The sequence below is a fragment of the Calonectris borealis genome, chromosome 33 (assembly GCF_964195595.1).
Source record: "Calonectris borealis chromosome 33, bCalBor7.hap1.2, whole genome shotgun sequence".
NCBI lineage: Eukaryota > Metazoa > Chordata > Aves > Procellariiformes > Procellariidae > Calonectris > Calonectris borealis.
In genome coordinates, this window is record NC_134344.1 from 124,314 (window position 1) to 141,968 (window position 17,655).

Genomic DNA, 17,655 nt, shown 5'->3' on the forward strand with positions numbered 1-17,655 from the left:
CAGGCGTCGGCTCAAGCCCCGCCCCTGCCCGCCATTGGCGCCGCCACCGTCCGCCCGCCAATGGCGGCCCGACTCGCGTCGGACGTCACTTGGCGCCGGGCAGATCCCGGCTCCGCAGGTTGGGAGAAGCGAAAGCGAAAGCGCCGGAGGCAGCGCGGGGGCAGGGGGGGGGACAGGGGACCGCACACCCCCCAGTACCCTCGACGCCCCCCCCCCACCCCAGTCCTGGTGTCCCTCGCACCAGACACCCCTTCACAACGCCCGCCTGCGTGGCCTCAGAGGAGAAGCCCTTCTCAGCACCCGTCTGCGTGGCTGCGGTGGGGTGAACTTTGCTGGCCGCCAGGTGCCCACCCAGCCGCTCTGTCACTCCCCCTCCTCAACTCGTCAGAGGGAGAAAACGCCACGGAAAGCTCCTGGGTCGAGATAAGGACAGGGAGATCATTCACATCTCACATCTCTCACATTGTCTCATTCCTCTCTCCCGGCTCCGGTTGCGCAGCAGTTTTTTTCCCTTCTTAAATACGTGATCACACAGGCGCTACCACCGGCGCTGATGGGCTCGGCCTTGGCCAGCGGCGGGTCCATCTTGGAGCCGGCTGGAAGTGGCTCCACCCAACACGGGGGCAGCTCCTGGCATCTTCTCACAGAAGCCACCCCCACAGCCCCCCCGCTACCAAACCTCGCCACGCAAACCCAACACGGTCCCCAGCACGGGGAAGGACCTTTCCTTTCTCCACCACCTCTGTTACGCGGTTCCCATCAGAGCTTGGGGCTTGCCGCAGAGATACGGCCGGTGCCCTCAGCACCTTGAACTCCTGAGATCATGGTCGTCCAAGAACAGGCAAGGTTCTTGGCCCCGCACCGGGGTCCTGCAACAAGAAGGAAAGGCACCGCTGGTACCGTCGGCTTAGCGGTTGTCCCCTCAAGTGAAAGGGTGAACGAGAAGGGATGAGTGATTAAAGAATTGAAACTATGGGCGAAATGACTTAGTACATTAGTTGCAACATTTTTGTAAGGCTCAGCGGAGGAATCGCAACAACAGCTCCTGATAAGAACCAGGAGTTTGTTCGAAGCCAGTTGAAACCAACCCTGTGATTTGGGTAAAGGCCAAGGAACAACTGAGTCTGCGCAAAGACGGGGGTTGTTAGCGGTGACGAAGAGGAACCACTAACCTTCATCCCCACGACCCCCGACGACCACCACCAGGAGGCAATGCGCAAGCGTAGATAGGAGGGGCTCATGGAAATAACGTCTTAAAGCTTATTTTAATACAAAGCGGGGATAGGTCATGCATATGTATAGGCGTATTATGTATATGCAACATTTCGCTGTATATATTTCTGGCAAGTACCGTGTTGAGGCGCGCACGACTTTGGTGGGGTTACCCCCCGTGCCGCCCAGCGCTGAATAAACATACCTACTTTACAATCTCACAGATTGTGGAGTCTGTTTTCCGCAAGTCAGTTTTGGCGAGCCAGCCAGGAGATTTCTTTGCTCCACTGCGGGATCGGCTGAGGAGCGGACGCCCCTGGGCGCGCCCCGAGCACTTTCCTCAGAGGGGACTCCACTACCAGCCGCTCACCCTGGGAGTAGACAAGAACCTCCTGAATCCGCGGAAAGGAAAGGTATGTTTTAGGAGAGGGGCCTGTAAGTCGTACGCGTGGCCGGGGCTGCTGGTAAATCGCGCAGAGACATCTGGCGTGCAGCATAGTCCCCGTATGGTAGGAGGGTACCCTGCACGGTAATAGGGGGGATTCGCTGACCGATAGAGCGGCCGCTAGCGATCCTGGGAGTAGATCGAGTGGATCCGAGGTTTTCGCTGCATCCCAGTGTTGGGAACCAGGACGGACCTGCTAATGACTGGTATATAAGAAGCAGGAGAAGGGTAAGCGAACCTCCCCGCAATTGCGGTTGGGCTATTTTTATATTTGCAGCTGCCAGAGGGATAACAGCCAGAATATGAATTGTATGCTTTATCTATGAAACGCCCGGGTATTTTATGTTAGAACCATTTGTGTGTTTGGGACGCAGCGCAGCTGCGGAGTGAGTGCAGAGTTTTGTTTTGTGACCTTCGCGAGGAGAGCGGCTGGCAATTATGTCTTTGTCTTTATGTGTGCGTAATGTATGGAAAGATTGAAAGATTGTAAACGTCTCTATATGTTAATGAAGGAGCAAGACAGAGGGGATCGCTTCTTCGGTGGTTTGGACTCAAACCCTGGGAATATTTAAACGAAGGAGGGAATTGGATAAGGAGGGAGTTACGAAATGGGTAACACTCAAAGGGAAATCTTGAAGAAAAGCCCCTTAGGCTGTGTGCTTGCCCATTGGAAGGATATTGTTGGAACTGGAGGGACAGAAAGTAAAAAGACTCTCATTAAGTATTGTAACCAATGGTGGCCGTTGTATAAATTGGAAAGTGAGGCTAAATGGCCATTCAATGGATCTATAGATTACAATACTCTCTTACAATTGATGCTGTTTTTAAGAAGGGAAGGGAAGTGGGATGAAGTTTCATATGCAGATATGTTTTTCACCCTCCGAAATCATCCGGAGTGGCAAAGGGACTGCGGGATGGTGCTGCCGCAGGACCCTATGGTACTTGCACTTGAGCGTGAAAATAACAAAAAATCTGAAAGTAAATTGAGACGATGCTGTTCGGCGTGCAGTATTGGGCATCGGTGTATTAAAGTAAATAAAATCCATCAGGCACCGGAGCCAGACTTGACTGACCTGTTTAAGCCTCCCCCTCGACCACAGGAACGGGGTGCGGACTCGGACGAAACTTCCACTCCCCCGGATAGCCCAGTATCTTCCCGCACCAGAAAGAAATCTGTCCCGACAGCCTTGCAGGCACCCGTGCGAGAAGCAGTAGGACCCGAGGGTGGGACAATGCTAATCAAGGTACCTTTTTCCACTACTGACTTAGGGGAATGGAAGAAAGTTGCAAAGGATTATAGGAGTGATCCGATAGGGGTAACCAAGCATTTTCAGTTTATAATAAAACAGCACAACCCTGATTGGAGGGACATACAACTGCTATTAGAATATATGACGGAAACAGAGAAGCAGTTGATTTTAAAAACAGCAGGAGATTTGGCTGAGGATCACTACAAAATCACAAGAGAGGATGTAAAGGAATTTTTCCCCCTCCAGGATCCAAAATGGGACCCAAATAGATCAACAGATATAGAAAAACTACAAGGCTATCAAGAGTGGATCTCAAGAGGAATGGAAAGGGCCATCCCCAAAACTATAAACTGGTCAGTTTTGTATGCAGTGAAACAGGGTCCCTCTGAGTCCCCATCCGAATTCCTGGATCGATTGAGAGATGCAATGCGCCATAATACGCCACTGGACCCTGGGTCTGAAGTAGGGATACAACAGCTAGTTTCTTTGTTTCTAGGTCAGTCCACCGGGGACATTAGACGTAAGCTCCAGAAGTTACGCACTACAGAAAGCAGGAATTTGGAAGTATTGTTGGATGAAGCGTGGAGAGTGTTTAGCAATAGAGAGGAGGGTTATAGGCAAGGGCAGAGGAGAATAATAGCGGCTGTTAGGGAAGAGGAAGAAAGGATACCTAGGCGGCTAGGCAAAGATCAGTGTGCGTTTTGCAAAAGAATTGGTCATTGGAAGAATGAATGTCCGGAGAAATGGAAAAGGAAGGAAAAGGAGTGGAATAATCAGAAGAGGAGGATAGTGGCTCATGTGAAAAAGGACTGATGGGAACCGGGGGAATCTACCCTAGCGGATCCACTGGTTATAATGCAGCTAGGGAAGGAGCAAAAGAAAGTAGAATTTCTGGTTGACACAGGGGAAACGTATTCGGTTTTGAATCAAGCCTTGATGCCCCTGGGAAGTGACTATATCATGGTAAAAGGGGCAACTGGCCAAAGTGAAAAGGCATATTTTTGTGAACCTCTGAGATATAAACTGGGAAAACAATGGGGCATCCACACATTTCTGTACATGCCTAACTCCCCAAAAGCACTTCTGGGGAGGGATTTATTGGAACAATTGGGTGCAATAATTAAATTTGAAAAGGGAGAAATTACTCTGGAGGTAAATGACCAGCAGTATATCCAAATAATGAGTTTATCCCTAACTAGTGTTCCTACAGAAGGAAAAATCAGCGAAGAAATCATGAACCAGGTATATCCCGGGGTATGGGCCACCGATGTGCCCGGGAAAGCAAAGAATGCTTCACCTGTTGAGGTTAAGCTCAAAGACGGACGACAGCCGGTAAGAATCAAACAATATCCCCTAAGGAAGGAGGACAGGGAGGGAATTCAGCCAATAATAGAAAAATTTTTGCAACTGGGATTATTAAAGGAATGCGAATCTGACTTTAACACTCCCATACTACCTGTCCGTAAACCCGACGGCTCATATTGGGTGGTCCAGGACCTACGGGCTATAAATAAGATAACTGAGGATCTCTACCCCGTAGTGGCTAATCCATATACTCTGTTAACTGTATTAACGCCTGAGCTGACTTGGTTTACTGTTTTAGACCTGAAGGATGCCTTCTTTTGCCTCCCTCTCCATAAAGCCAGCCAGAAAATATTTGCATTCGAATGGGAAAACCCCAAAACCGGTCGCAAGACTCAACTCACCTGGACGGTGTTGCCACAAGGATTCAAAAATAGCCCTACGATTTTTGGCAATCAGCTTGCAAAGGACTTGGAATCATGGGAAATCCCGTCTGAAAAGGGAAAACTGCTACAATACATGGATGGTATCCTGATTGCCACCGAAACAGAGAATGATTGTATCACCTGGACGGTGAGTCTATTAAATTTCTTGGGGCTCCAAGGGTACCGGGTGTCTAAGAAGAAAGCCCAAGTAATACAGCACAAGGTGATTTATTTGGGCTATGAAATCAGTGCTGGACAAAAGACTTTGGGACAGGCCCGAAAAGAAATAATATGCCAAACTCCGAGACCGCAAACGGTGAAGGAGTTACGAACTTCCCTGGGGATGACTGGGTGGTGCCGACTGTGGATCTACAACTATGGACTGCTTGTTAAACCCCTGTACGCACTAACGACCACTGAGCAGAAACCCCTTAAATGGAACAAAGAGACCATACGGGCCTCTGAGCTGCTAAAAAAGGCCCTGATGTCGGCCCCAGCCTTGGGACTCCCAGATGCAAGTAAGCCATTTTTCCTTTTTTCCCACGAGAAGCAGGGGATTGCCCTAGGCATATTAGCTCAAGATCTGGGCCCGTATCGACGAGCAGTTGCCTACCTTTCCAAACAATTGGATGCAACTGCAAAGAGTTGGCCGGGATGCTTGCGAGCAATCGCGGCCGTAGTACTAAACATCCAGGAAGCCCGAAAATTCACCCTGGGCCAGAAAATGACTGTGTTGGTGTCCCATACAGTATCTGCAGTACTAGAAGCGAAAGGTGGACACTGGCTTTCCCCACAAAGATTCTTGAAATACCAGGCTATAATGGTAGAACAAGATGATGTGGAGATTGTAGTCACTAACATTGTCAATCCAGCCTCTTTCCTCAGTAAAAACACAGGAGAACCAGTGCATCATGACTGTCTGGAAACCGTAGAAGCAACATATTCGAGCCGTTCGGACCTGAGAGACAGTCCCATGGAAAACACGGAAAACTGGTTCACGGATGGAAGCAGCTATGTCCTAAGTGGTAAAAGACATGCCGGATATGCCATTACCACCAGTCAGGAAGTAATAGAGTCAAGGCCTTTGCCCATGAATACCTCTGCACAGAAGGCAGAAATAATTGCTCTAACTCGCGCCTTGGAATTGGCCCGAGGCAAAGCTGCGAATATCTCCACAGACTCGAAGTACGCCTTTGGAGTTGTACATGCGCATGGAGCAATCTGGAAGGAGAGAGGATTACTGAACACACAGGGTAAAAACATCAAACATGCAGAGGAGATCCTGGAACTGTTGGAGGCAGTCCAACTCCCTGAGAAAGTGGCCATCATGCACATTAAAGCGCACCAGAAAGTGAATTCGGAGTTGGAAAGAGGAAATGAGCTGGCGGATAGAGAGGCAAAACAGGCAGCCAAAGCAAAGGTAAAAACAGAAGGGGCTTTAGTCCCTGACGGGCGAATCTCCCTAGAAGGTAAGCCAGAATATACAAAAGAAGATCAAAAGCTTATTACGGATTTAGAAGGGACATATAATAAAGAGGGGTGGGCTCTCACCCCACAAGGGAAACTAATCATTCCCTCCTATCTAACATGGTCTCTGATAAGGGAGGAACATAAGAAGAGACATTGGGGGGCAGAAGCCTTATATAAACATCTAGTTAGAGAGATCGTAGCCAGAAATCTATACACCACTGTGAGACAAGTAACTCAACAGTGCGATCTTTGCCTCCAGATTAATCCCAAGAATACCCCCAAACCAGAAATGGGCCAAATTGGGAAAGGCAACGGGCCTGGACAACAATGGCAGATCGACTTTTCAGAACTCCCAAGAAAAGGGGGGTATCGATATTTATTGGTGTTGATTGATACCTTTTCAGGTTGGCCAGAGGCATTCCCTACCAGAACAGCCAAGGCTCGGGAGGGAACTAGAACATTAATACAAGAAATAATACCACGTTTTGGGGTTCCAGCAACCATATCTTCTGACAGAGGACCACATTTCATCTCCAAAGTAGTACAACAAATTAGCCGCCATTTGGGCATAGATTGGCAGCTTCATACCCCATATCGCCCTCAGTCGAGTGGCCAAGTAGAAAAAATGAACCACTTAATCAAACAGCAGATCGTGAAATTGGGACAGGAAACTAACTTGGCCTGGCCTCAGTCTCTTCCTTTGGCTCTTTTGCGCATACGAACTAGGCCAAGAGCAAGAGAAGGACTGAGCCCTTTTGAAATCTTGTATGGACGACCCTATAGAATACAGAAAGGGATGTCTACACAAGTTGGGGATGAAATCATGACCTCCTATATGGTGGCATTAGGCAAACAACTCAGTAAAATTGAGAAGCATGTGGTTGGGACTCGAAGTAGGGGTTTGGATGGGCCCGTACATAACATACAACCTGGGGACTATGTGTATATAAAGTCTCTTACAGAAAAGACTTTGGAGCCACAGTGGGAAGGACCATTCCAGGTACTCCTTACCTCCTTCACGGCAATCAAGATTGAAGAACAGAGCGCCTGGATCCATCATACCAGAGTGAAAAAGGCCCCTCGGTCACTATGGAAATCAACGCCAGCTGGGCCCCTAAAATTACGCTTTCAACGAAAAATGGGTATTCATGGGTATTCATCGTAGATATAATAGGACTATGGGCAAGAACAGTTTATACGTGGGAAAGTAATACCTTTTTACAGCTCCATAATAAAATCGCTGGAGTTATGAATTGGACTAATTGCTGGATGTGTTCACACCTGCCAAAGAGTCTAGGTAGTGGTCATCCAGTAATTGCCACAATTTTCTCAAATGATTCTAGAATAACCAAGGCATTTCAGAACATGTCCCTTAAAGAATACATAGACGTTGGACAAGAGAACCTAAATTGGATGATTGATTTAAGCTCATTGTGGAACGATACCCAAGGAGGGCCTTGTGTTCACAGGTGCCAAATAGAGAATATTACAGGAATGGAGAGCAATATAGGGGGAAATCGCACGAGTAAAGGGTGTGAAAATTTGAAATTTGTAGGAGATTATCCCAATTGCACCTCGTATATTAGTTATGGAAGTGCAAATATGTGGGCTAGCAAACAAACTAGACGAAGAAGTAATACTACTCCCAAAGGCTGGCCCACCCCAGTTGGATGAGGGTGGTACTGGATTTGTGGATCCAAGGGATATAAAGTATTGCTTCTGGGATGGGCAGGTAAATGTGCTATGGGAACTATAATACCAGATATTGAAACTAAACGAAACCTTACAGATTGGGTGGGATCAAATGGACTGTTACGAACCTATATGAAACAATTTAGAGGAAAACGGAATGCTAATCCATTAATAGAAAGAAATACTGGATTCCATAGTTTTGCTAGGTGGTTTCTCCCCTGGTTAGGAGTAAGTGAATTAGAGAAGGCTTTAGTAAATATATCGGCCGCTCTAGAAATTTTAAGTAATAGCACCGCTGAAGCTATCAAAGCCCTCCAGGAAGAGGTTTCCTCCCTGAGTAAGGTAACTCTCCAAAATAGGTTGGGTTTGGATATGTTGTTCGCTCAGCAAGGAGGGTTGTGTACGGTTATAGGAGAGCGATGTTGTACATGTATCAATCATGAGCGACAAGTGGAAAAGGACCTATCTCAAATTTGGAAGCAAGCTAAACTTTTCCATGAAGTAACTAGAGATGATACATCTTGGGGCCTTCAGGAACTATGGGAGAAACTTACCTCTTGGTTACCGAATTTAACATGGCTTAGACAACTGTTTATTATAATAATAATTATTATTGTTATGTTTATAGCTCTCTGTATTACAGTTCGATGTAGTCTATGGTGTTTCAAAAACACAGGAGACTCTTACAGTGAATGGAAGAAAAATCAACTACGACGTAGACTGGAGTCCGATAAATATTTCGAAAAGACACTAGATAAAGAAACATTATGTTAAACCGAACATAGTAAAAGAATTTACTAACTCTTCAGAAAAGGGGGGAATGAAAGGGTGAACGAGAAGGGATGAGTGATTAAAGAATTGAAACTATGGGCGAAATGACTTAGTACATTAGTTGCAACATTTTTGTAAGGCTCGGCGGAGGAATCGCAACAACAGCTCCTGATAAGAACCAGGAGTTTGTTCGAAGCCAGTTGAAACCAACCCTGTGATTTGGGTAAAGGCCAAGGAACAACTGAGTCTGCGCAAAGACGGGGGTTGTTAGCGGTGACGAAGAGGAACCACTAACCTTCATCCCCACGACCCCCGACGACCACCACCAGGAGGCAATGCGCAAGCGTAGATAGGAGGGGCTCATGGAAATAACGTCTTAAGCTTATTTTAATACAAACCGGGGATAGGTCATGCATATGTATAGGCGTATTATGTATATGCAACATTTCGCTGTATATATTTCTGGCAAGTACCGTGTTGAGGCGCGCACGACTTTGGTGGGGTTACCCCCCGTGCTGCCCAGCGCTGAATAAACATACCTACTTTACAATCTCACAGATTGTGGAGTCTGTTTTCCGCAAGTCACAAGCACCTGGAGGGGACGAGGGCTGCCTGCAAAGGGACAGCCCCAGCAGGCACGTCCCACCAGGCCCCTGCCCGTCCCACCGCAGGACGGTCTCCCCACGGCCCTGGCTCGCAACACGACTCACACGTGGTGGAAGCTGCTGCCATCCACCCACTCCAGGCGCTCGCCCTGGCTCCGCAGCCCAAGCCCCTGGGCACAAGAGGAGCTCCTGGGCAGGAAAGAGAGAAGCCAACAGTCGGGGGCTGCTGCCAGCCCCACGCCACTCACTGGCCCAGCCCCACGATGGTCCCTGACGGCCTCGCAGGCAGCCCCGGCCCCGCACCGCTACCACCGGCCCTGCGATGGCCGCAGCTCCCACCCAACGGCTGCTCCAACAGGCTCCAGAAGCTTCGGAAGGAGCTCACCAGCCCGGCCAGCGCTGTTGTTCCTGCTCTGCCGCACCTCTGCCCTGCTCGGGGTCCAGCCGAGCACCGCGGACGGGGAGCCCTGGGCTCCATGCCGCACCCCGTGGCACTCCAAGGCCAGAACTGCATCTCTGTCCCCACAAGCACCTCTCACTGCCCGGCACCAACCCCTCGGTCTGCACCCAACCCAGAACCCTCCTGCTTCACCCTGGAAGGAGCCGCACCCTTGCCAGCCCCAGCCCCTGGGGGTGACACCGCCACAGGGACACTGTCCCCTCCACACAGGCCACAGCGGTGGCCCTGCACTCACCCAGAAGCCTGCGTGTCCTTACGCCTTTATCCCCAGGCACCCCCAGGACCAGGGGCTCCTCCACGTCCCCAGCGGTGGCGCAGAATCCGCCTCTTCCCCTTGTCCCACGGGAAAGGGAAACGTGGGATCGCTTTGCGGGGATAAGCAGGGGCTGGCGCCCGAGGCATCCCAGCTGCTGGCGAAGCCTTTTTTAAGCCGGGCTTCGACCCGGTGTTACCACAGCACCGGGCACCATCGGCTTGGGAGACTGCAGAGAACTCGATGACGACGCAGCAGACCGGGACGTTTAATTCTGTCACCTGACTGCAGCCACCCTTGGCGTTCACAGATCAGCCGTGGCCCGGCGGTGACACCCAGGCTCGGGAAGGCGATGCCACCACAGTCCTGCCCTGTCCCTGCTCCACCTGTGACGCTGCCGCCTGTCCCCAGCACCCAGCCAGCCCCTGGGGAGACAAACGCAGCGTCAGCGAGCTCAGGGACCGGCCCTTGGCCCCCAGCAGAGCCAGCACCCTCCCCACCACCCTGCACGCACCCTTCCCGGACAGCCCGCGAGGCATTCGCCGGCTGGGAGCATCCCCCGTCCCAGCTCAGCGGACACGCAGGAAGGAAGCGTCAGCACCCGCAGAGGGAGGCAGGAACAGGGTGCACCCGCTGGGACAAGGCACCGCGCCGGCCCCCAGACCCCGAGACTGGAGGCTCACGATGTCCCTAACCCACAAAGCGCTACAGGCCCGGACGTGTCAAGGATACCGAGTCAAAGCCACTGCAAAACCCCGCTCCCCTCCGAGCGGAAGACACCGAGGCTTGGTCTCGCCTGTGTTCTACAAATGGATGAGCTCACAGGATGAAGGGGATAGGAGGGCAGGGCTGCTCTCCTGCAGCCCCTGCACACCCGAGAGTCAGCTCAGCTGGCAGAGTTCCAGCTGGTGCCTGGGCACCGACATCCTTTAGTGGGGCTGCGGCGACAGCACAAGGAGGGCTGAGTTCAGCTGAAAGAGAGTAGATTCAGACTAGACCTAAGGAGGAAATTTTTTACGACGAGGGGGGTGAAACACTGGACCAGGTGGCCCAGAGAGGTGGGAGATGCCCCGTCCCTGGAAACATTCACGGTCGGCTTGGACGGGGCTCTGAGCACCCTGATCTCGTCGGAGATGTCCCTGCCCACGGCACGGGGGTTGCACCAGATCACCTTTAAAGGCCCCTTCCAGCCCAGACCCCCTCTGGTTCTGTCACCCTACCCCCCCATTCCTAGGGGGTACGGGCTGGGGCCCCTCAGCAGCCCCCGCGCTGGGAAGCTCAAGGGGGGACAGGTAAAGGAAAGCCTCCGCAGGACCCCTTCTCCCCCACACAACCCACACGTCGCTGCAGCTGCTGCGGCACCCGCACGCACCGACGCCCGCACACCTCCCGCTGCCGGCACAGGACGGACAGCACCGGCTCAGCCCCCGCGGCGCAGCAGACCGTTCACCCCGGGGGGCTGGGGGGGCCGGGCACAGCAGCTCCCGCCACGCCGCCGCCTCAAAGGCTGCCCCGCCCCGACTGACTCCGCACGGCTCCCAGCCCGCCACGGCTGAGGGCACAGCGCGAAGGGGGAGCCCACAAGCGGCCGCTCCCCCACCGGCCCCCGGGCGGGAGGCGGGAAACGGGGCGGCGGGACGCGGGGAGCGCCACGCCAGGCTCCCTTCCCCACAGACCCCCCCCCCGCCCCCCCCGCCAGCGGCCGGGCCCCAGCAGCACCGACCGCCCGGTCCCCACCTGCGCCGGGGCCCGCCCCGAGCTCCGCCGCCGCCGCCCCGCGGGGACCCGCCCGCTCCCGCCGCCCTCACGGCGCCCGCGCAGCGCTGAGGGGAATGAGGGGCGGGGCCCGCCCGCCAACGCCTGGCACCGCCCTCCCACCGCTCTGCCCAATCAGCGCGCAAGAAGCAGGAGCGGCGGGGGAGGCAGCCAGTCGCGGCGCAGGTGTTCCAGCCCCTGGGCGGCTGTGCGGGGGCGGTGGGGCCTCGCCCCTCCTCCCGGCGCGGCGCCGCCGTAGCCTTCGCCCAGGCGCTCCGCTTCGGGCGGGAGCTTGGTCGCGTTTCGCCCAGGGAGACGCCCGGGGTGCAGGGCACCCCCGGTGCCAGCAGCCGGGGCTGCTGCCGTTGCTCCAGGCCCCTTCCCTGCTGCCGCGGGGCCAGCAGCCCCTGGCAGTCCCCGCTGCCGGCTCCCTCAGGCCGTTTCCCCCGGTTTCGGGGAGCGAGGGGCGCTGGGGGGGCCGTGACGAAAACCCCCTTCCCTCACCCCACCCCCGGCGGCGTCAGAGGAGAAAAGCTGCCCTGGCTTCCCCCCGCCAGCGACTGAACCCCAGGCAGCCGCTCGCTGCCCCCCTCCCCCCTCCGGTGGGATGGGGGGGGAATCGGGGGGGCACAAGGAGGAGAACCCGCGGGCTGAGGTAAAAACAGGTCAATAACGGAAATGGCGGGAAGCAGATCGGTAATAACAACACTGGGAACAGCAGCAGCGGCGGAACACGCACAGCAGGCGGTGCTCAGTGCAACTGCCCACCGGCCGCCGAGCGGGGACCGCGAGGGGGGGCGAGCCCCTTCCCCCCCCCTTCCCCCACCCTTCCCCCCCCCGTTTTTCCCCGGAGCATGACGTCACACGGTATAGAACACCCCATTGGCCAGCTGGCTATGATCTCCACCCCCAGCTTCTCCACCGAAGACCGAGGGAAAACGAAAAAAAAGACAAGAGCAGCCCCCGGGCACCCCCCGCAGCCCCACCGGGCCATCAGCTCCTCTCCTGCCGAACCCACGGCGCGGGCACCCCCCGCTGCCGGGAGCGAAGCTGACTCTGTCCCAGCCGGAGCCGGGAGCGATGGTGCCCGGTGCTGCGGCAACACCGGGTCGCGCCCGGCTTACAAAAGGCTTCGCCAGCAGCGGGGGTGCCTCGGGCGCCAGCCCCTGCTTATCCCCGCAGAGCGACCCCGCGTTTCCCTTTCCCGTGGGACAGGGGGAGGAGGCGGAATCTGCGCCACCGCTGGGGACGTGGAGGAGCCCCTGGGGCCGGGGGTGCCTGGGGATAAAGGCGTAAGGACACGCAGGCTTCTGGGTGAGTGCAGGGCCACCGCTGTGGCCTGTGTGGAGGGGACAGTGTCCCTGTGGCGGTGTCACCCCCAGGGGCTGGGGCTGGCAAGGGTGCGGCTCCTTCCAGGGTGAAGCAGGAGGGTTCTGGGTTGGGTGCAGACCGAGGGGTTGGTGCCGGGCAGTGAGAGGTGCTTGTGGGGACAGAGATGCAGTTCTGGCCTTGGAGTGCCACGGGGTGCGGCATGGAGCCCAGGGCTCCCCGTCCGCGGTGCTCGGCTGGACCCCGAGCAGGGCAGAGGTGCGGCAGAGCAGGAACAACAGCGCTGGCCGGGCTGGTGAGCTCCTTCCGAAGCTTCTGGAGCCTGTTGGAGCAGCCGTTGGGTGGGAGCTGCAGCCATCGCAGGGCCGGTGGTAGCGGTGCGGGGCCGGGGCTGCCTGCGAGGCCGTCAGGGACCATCGTGGGGCTGGGCCAGTGAGTGGCGTGGGGCTGGCAGCAGCCCCCGACTGTTGGCTTCTCTCTTTCCTGCCCAGGAGCTCCTCTTGTGCCCAGGGGCTTGGGCTGCGGAGCCAGGGCGAGCGCCTGGAGTGGGTGGATGGCAGCAGCTTCCACCACGTGTGAGTCGTGTTGCGAGCCAGGGCCGTGGGGAGACCGTCCTGCGGTGGGACGGGCAGGGGCGTGGTGGGACGTGCCTGCTGGGGCTGTCCCTTTGCAGGCAGCCCTCGTCCCCTCCAGGTGCTTGAGGGGACAACCGCTAAGCCGACGGTAGCAGCGGTGTCTTTCCTTCTTGTTGCAGGATCCCGGTGCGGGGCCAAGAACCTTGCCTGTTCTTGGACGACCATGATCTCAGGAGTTCAAGGTGCTGAGGGCACCGGCCGTATCTCTGCGGCAAGCCCCAAGCTCTGATGGGAACCGCGTAACAGAGGTGGTGGAGAAAGGAAAGGTCCTTCCCCGTGCTGGGGACCGTGTTGGGTTTGCGTGGCGAGGTTTGGTAGCGGGGGGGCTGCGGGGGTGGCTTCTGTGAGAAGATGCCAGGAGCTGCCCCCGTGTTGGGTGGAGCCACTTCCAGCCGGCTCCAAGATGGACCCGCCGCTGGCCAAGGCCGAGCCCATCAGCGCCGGTGGTAGCGCCTGTGTGATCACGTATTTAAGAAGGGAAAAAAACTGCTGCGCAACCGGAGCCGGGAGGGAGGAGTGAGACAATGTGAGAGATGTGAGATGTGAATGATCTCCCTGTCCTTATCTCGACCCAGGAGCTTTCCGTGGCGTTTTCTCCCTCTGACGAGTTGAGGAGGGGGAGTGACAGAGCGGCTGGGTGGGCACCTGGCGGCCAGCAAAGTTCAACCCACCGCAGCCACGCAGAAGGATGCTGAGAAGGTGGTCTTCTGCTCTGACGTGACACAGATGGGCACTGAGAAGGTCTCCTGCCCTGAGGCCATGCAGACGGGCGCTGAGGAGCTGGTCTCGTGCTCTGAGGCCACAGAGATGTGCACTGAGAAGAAGGTCCCCTGCTCTGGCGCAATGCAAACAGTCACCGAGGTCTCTTGCGCTGGCACCATGCAAATGGGCACCGAGAAGGTCTCCTGCCCTGAGGCCATGCAGACGGGCACTGAGGAATGAGAACAGAGTAGTTGGCAGGGAGCTGCAACGATCATCTCGTCCCACTGCCTGACCCCTTCAGGGCTGGGCAAAAGTTGAAGTGTGTTAAGGACATTGTCCAAGTGCCTCTTAAACCCTGACAGGCTTGGGGCATCGACCACCTCTCCAGGAAGCCTGTTCCAGGGTTTGACCACCCTCTCGGTAAAGAATTGCTTCCGAATGTCCAGTCTGAACCTCCCCTGGCGCCGCTTTGAGCCATTCCCATGCGTCCTGTCCCTGGATCCCAGGGAGAAGAGCTCAGCACCTCCCTCTCCACGTCCCCACCTCAGGTCGCCCCTCAGTCTTCTCTCCAAACTAGACAAGGCCAAAGTCCTCAGCTGCTCCTCAGAGGACTGCTGCCTGCCAGCCTTTCACCAGCTTGGTCGCCCTCCTCTGGACATGTTCGAGGACCTTCACATCCCTCTCAGATGGTGGGGCCCAGACCTGCACACAGTACTCCAGGTGAGGCCACAGCAACGCTGAATACACGGGACAATCCCCTCTCCTGACCGGCTGGTGATGCCGTGTTTGGTGCAGCAGGAGCCAGGGTGGGGACAGCAGGAGCAGGGATGGGGACACCCCAGGATGCGGTTTGCCCTCTTGGCTGCCAGGACGCACTGCTGACTCCCGTTGAGCCTGCTGCCGACCAGCACCCCCGTAAACTCAACGATTTCATGACGACCGCGGCCAAGACAGCCACCGACCATCACATCTCCAGGGAGTCCTTCCCCGTTCACAAAGAACAAGTCTAGGGGGGCATCTCTCATGGTTGGGTCGCTGAGTACTTGTGACGAGAAGTCATCTTCCACAAGCTTCAGGAGTTTCCCAGACCTGCTCGTCACAGCAGCATGGCCTTCGCAGCCGATGTCTGGGACGTTGAAGGCTCCCGTAAGGACAAGGGCGACCGATCCAGAGGTTTCTCCTATGGAATAACTCATTGGTGCTGTCATCCTGGCTGGGCGATGGGTGGTGGACACCCACTGCACCGTCTGCTTTGTCTTCCATCCGCCTAATCCTCACCCAGAGGCTCTCGACCACGTCATCCCGAACGGTAACGGCTGCTTGGCCGAATCTCTCCCTTCCGTACAGTGCAACTCGCCCACCTCTCCTGCCCTGCCTGCCCCTCCTGAGGGGCCGCGGGCCCCCCATCCCAGCGCTCCAGGGGTGTCTCCTGCTCTGAGGTCATGCAAAGGGGCCCTGAGAAGGTGCTCTCCTCCTCTGAGGGATCCCTCCCGTTGACCCCCCTCCATCCCTGCACACCGGGGCTCCGCTGGAGTCCCCTTCCCTGGGCACAGGGAACCCCCCGGCCCTCCCTTTCCGACCACCCCGGTCCCCCTCTGTGGGTACCAGCACCCCCGCTCAGGCCCCCCACCCCATTCCCCCTTCCCGTGACCCCCCTGGACCCCCCTTTCCTGGGCACTGGGACCCCCATCCCGCCCTGGACCCCCTTCCCGCTCCCCCAGACCCTCCCCTGGGTCTGCTTTCCTTGGCACCCGGACCCCCCCGGACCCCTCTTCCCAGGCATCCTGGGTCTCCCAGCCCCCGGACGCGACCTTTGCTTGATACCGGGACCCTCCGGGCTCCCTTTCCTGAGAACCAGGACCCCTCTCCCAGGCACATCTCGCTCCCCAACACCCCCTCACCAGTCACATCCCCCCTGAAGCTGTCCCCCTCCCACCCCGCCGATCTGCTCCCTGGAACCCCCACCCAGCCTCCCTATCCCTCCCTGCACCCGGGCACCCTCACCCCTGTCCCCCCCCAAGCCCTGCTGCCCCCCACCTCTCACCGCCCCCCGTGTCCCCGCAGGGCTCCACTCCCTGCGCTACTTCCATGTTCCAGTTCGTGACTGGGGGGTACGTGGACGGGATCCCCATTGTGCGCTACGACAGCGAGACGGGGAGGACGGAGCCCCGGGCGGACTGGATGGCGGCCAACCTGGACCCCCAGTACTGGGACAGGAACACCCAGAACTCAAAGCGCAACCAGCAGATTGAGCCTGTGAGCCTGGACACAGCGCAGCGCCGCTACAACCAGAGCGGGAGTGAGTGCGGGGGGGCTGGGGCTCCGTGGGGCTGGGACGGGCTCCGTGGGACAGGAGGGTTCCCAACCCCCCCAGGGTCCTGCCCTGCCCCCCGCTACTGCCCTGGCTTGTGCCGGCCCTTCCCTGCCTGGTGTCGTTGTCAGAGGGCTCCCAGCCCCCCTGTCCCCCAGGCCGAGGGGGTCCCGGCTGCCCTGTCCCAGCCCCCCAGTGCTTGGGATCCCCTGTCCCAGAGGCGGGGGGGCTTCTGGCCACCCCAGCCCAGCACATCCCCACCGCCACAGTGCCCAGGACCCCCATCCCAGGACTGGGAGGCTCCTGGCCGCCCCGTCCCAGCCTCTCGCTGTCCCTGCAGCTCCTGGCTGCCCTGTCCCAGCCCCTCGCCATCCCCACGGCAGTGGAGACCCCCAGAAGCAGAGGGGCTCCCAGCCCCGTGCCCTCTCCAGGGTGCTCAGGCCCCCCATCCCAGAGCCAGAGGGGCTTCCCCCACCCCGTCCCGTGTCGTCCCCTCCCGCAGCATTTGGGACCCCTCCCAGCCCCTGGCTGTGCCAGGGTGCGGTGGGGCTGGGTGCCAGCCCAGCCACGCCCTGGGTGCAGGGGATCTGCATCACGGCTTGAGGTGACACCCCGAGGGCTGGACGGGGGGCAGCTCTCGTGCCGGTGCCCGCTGCCCCCGGGCCTCACACCTCGCCCAGTGCCGGGGCGGTCTCGTGGCTCCGGTTTCTGGCCGCTGCCGGCACTTTCTGATCCCCCGTCCTCCCTGTGCTGCCCCACTTAAAGCCCCGTGGCGGGGACGTGTGGAAGAGGTCATGTCTGGCCTGCGGTGCTCGCGGCACCGTCCTCTGCCAGGGGCTGCAGCGCGGCCGTGGCTCCGGGCCGGCTCCTGGCACGTGCACCGTGCCCGTAGCGAGCCCGGGGCTGGCAGCTCACGGCTGTTTCTGTCTCGCAGGCACGGACGGGGGGTCTGGCAGCTCAAGCACAGGTACGGCGTGGGAGCGGGGGGACGGACGGGGTGGCCCCAGCTCTCGGTGCTCCCCCGTGGGACCCGCAGCC

At 57.2% G+C, this 17,655-nt stretch overlaps 1 protein-coding gene and 2 long non-coding RNA genes across 6 annotated transcripts in view; 1 reads left to right on the plus strand and 2 right to left on the minus strand.

Annotated features, from left to right (window-relative positions):
* LOC142074137 (class I histocompatibility antigen, F10 alpha chain-like) overlaps positions 1 to 17,655 on the minus strand; it is a 62,825-nt gene that overhangs the window by 3,632 nt on the left and 41,538 nt on the right. The gene's annotated exons all lie outside the window — the stretch shown is intronic.
* On the minus strand, positions 84 to 11,701 carry LOC142074148 (uncharacterized). Its single transcript, XR_012670542.1, has 4 exons — positions 11,623 to 11,701; positions 10,167 to 10,856; positions 9,278 to 9,361; positions 84 to 869 (listed from the first exon to the last, which is right to left on the minus strand). It is a non-coding gene; the product is annotated as an uncharacterized LOC142074148 (long non-coding RNA).
* On the plus strand, positions 12,536 to 17,228 carry LOC142074146 (uncharacterized). 3 transcript variants are annotated; one of them, XR_012670534.1, is made up of 6 exons: positions 12,536 to 12,954; positions 13,461 to 13,544; positions 13,724 to 14,303; positions 14,346 to 15,026; positions 15,102 to 15,769; positions 16,371 to 17,228. It is a non-coding gene; the product is annotated as an uncharacterized LOC142074146 (long non-coding RNA). The 3 variants fall into 3 exon arrangements; XR_012670535.1 differs by having other exon boundaries at positions 15,105 to 15,769; XR_012670533.1 differs by having other exon boundaries at positions 14,346 to 15,769.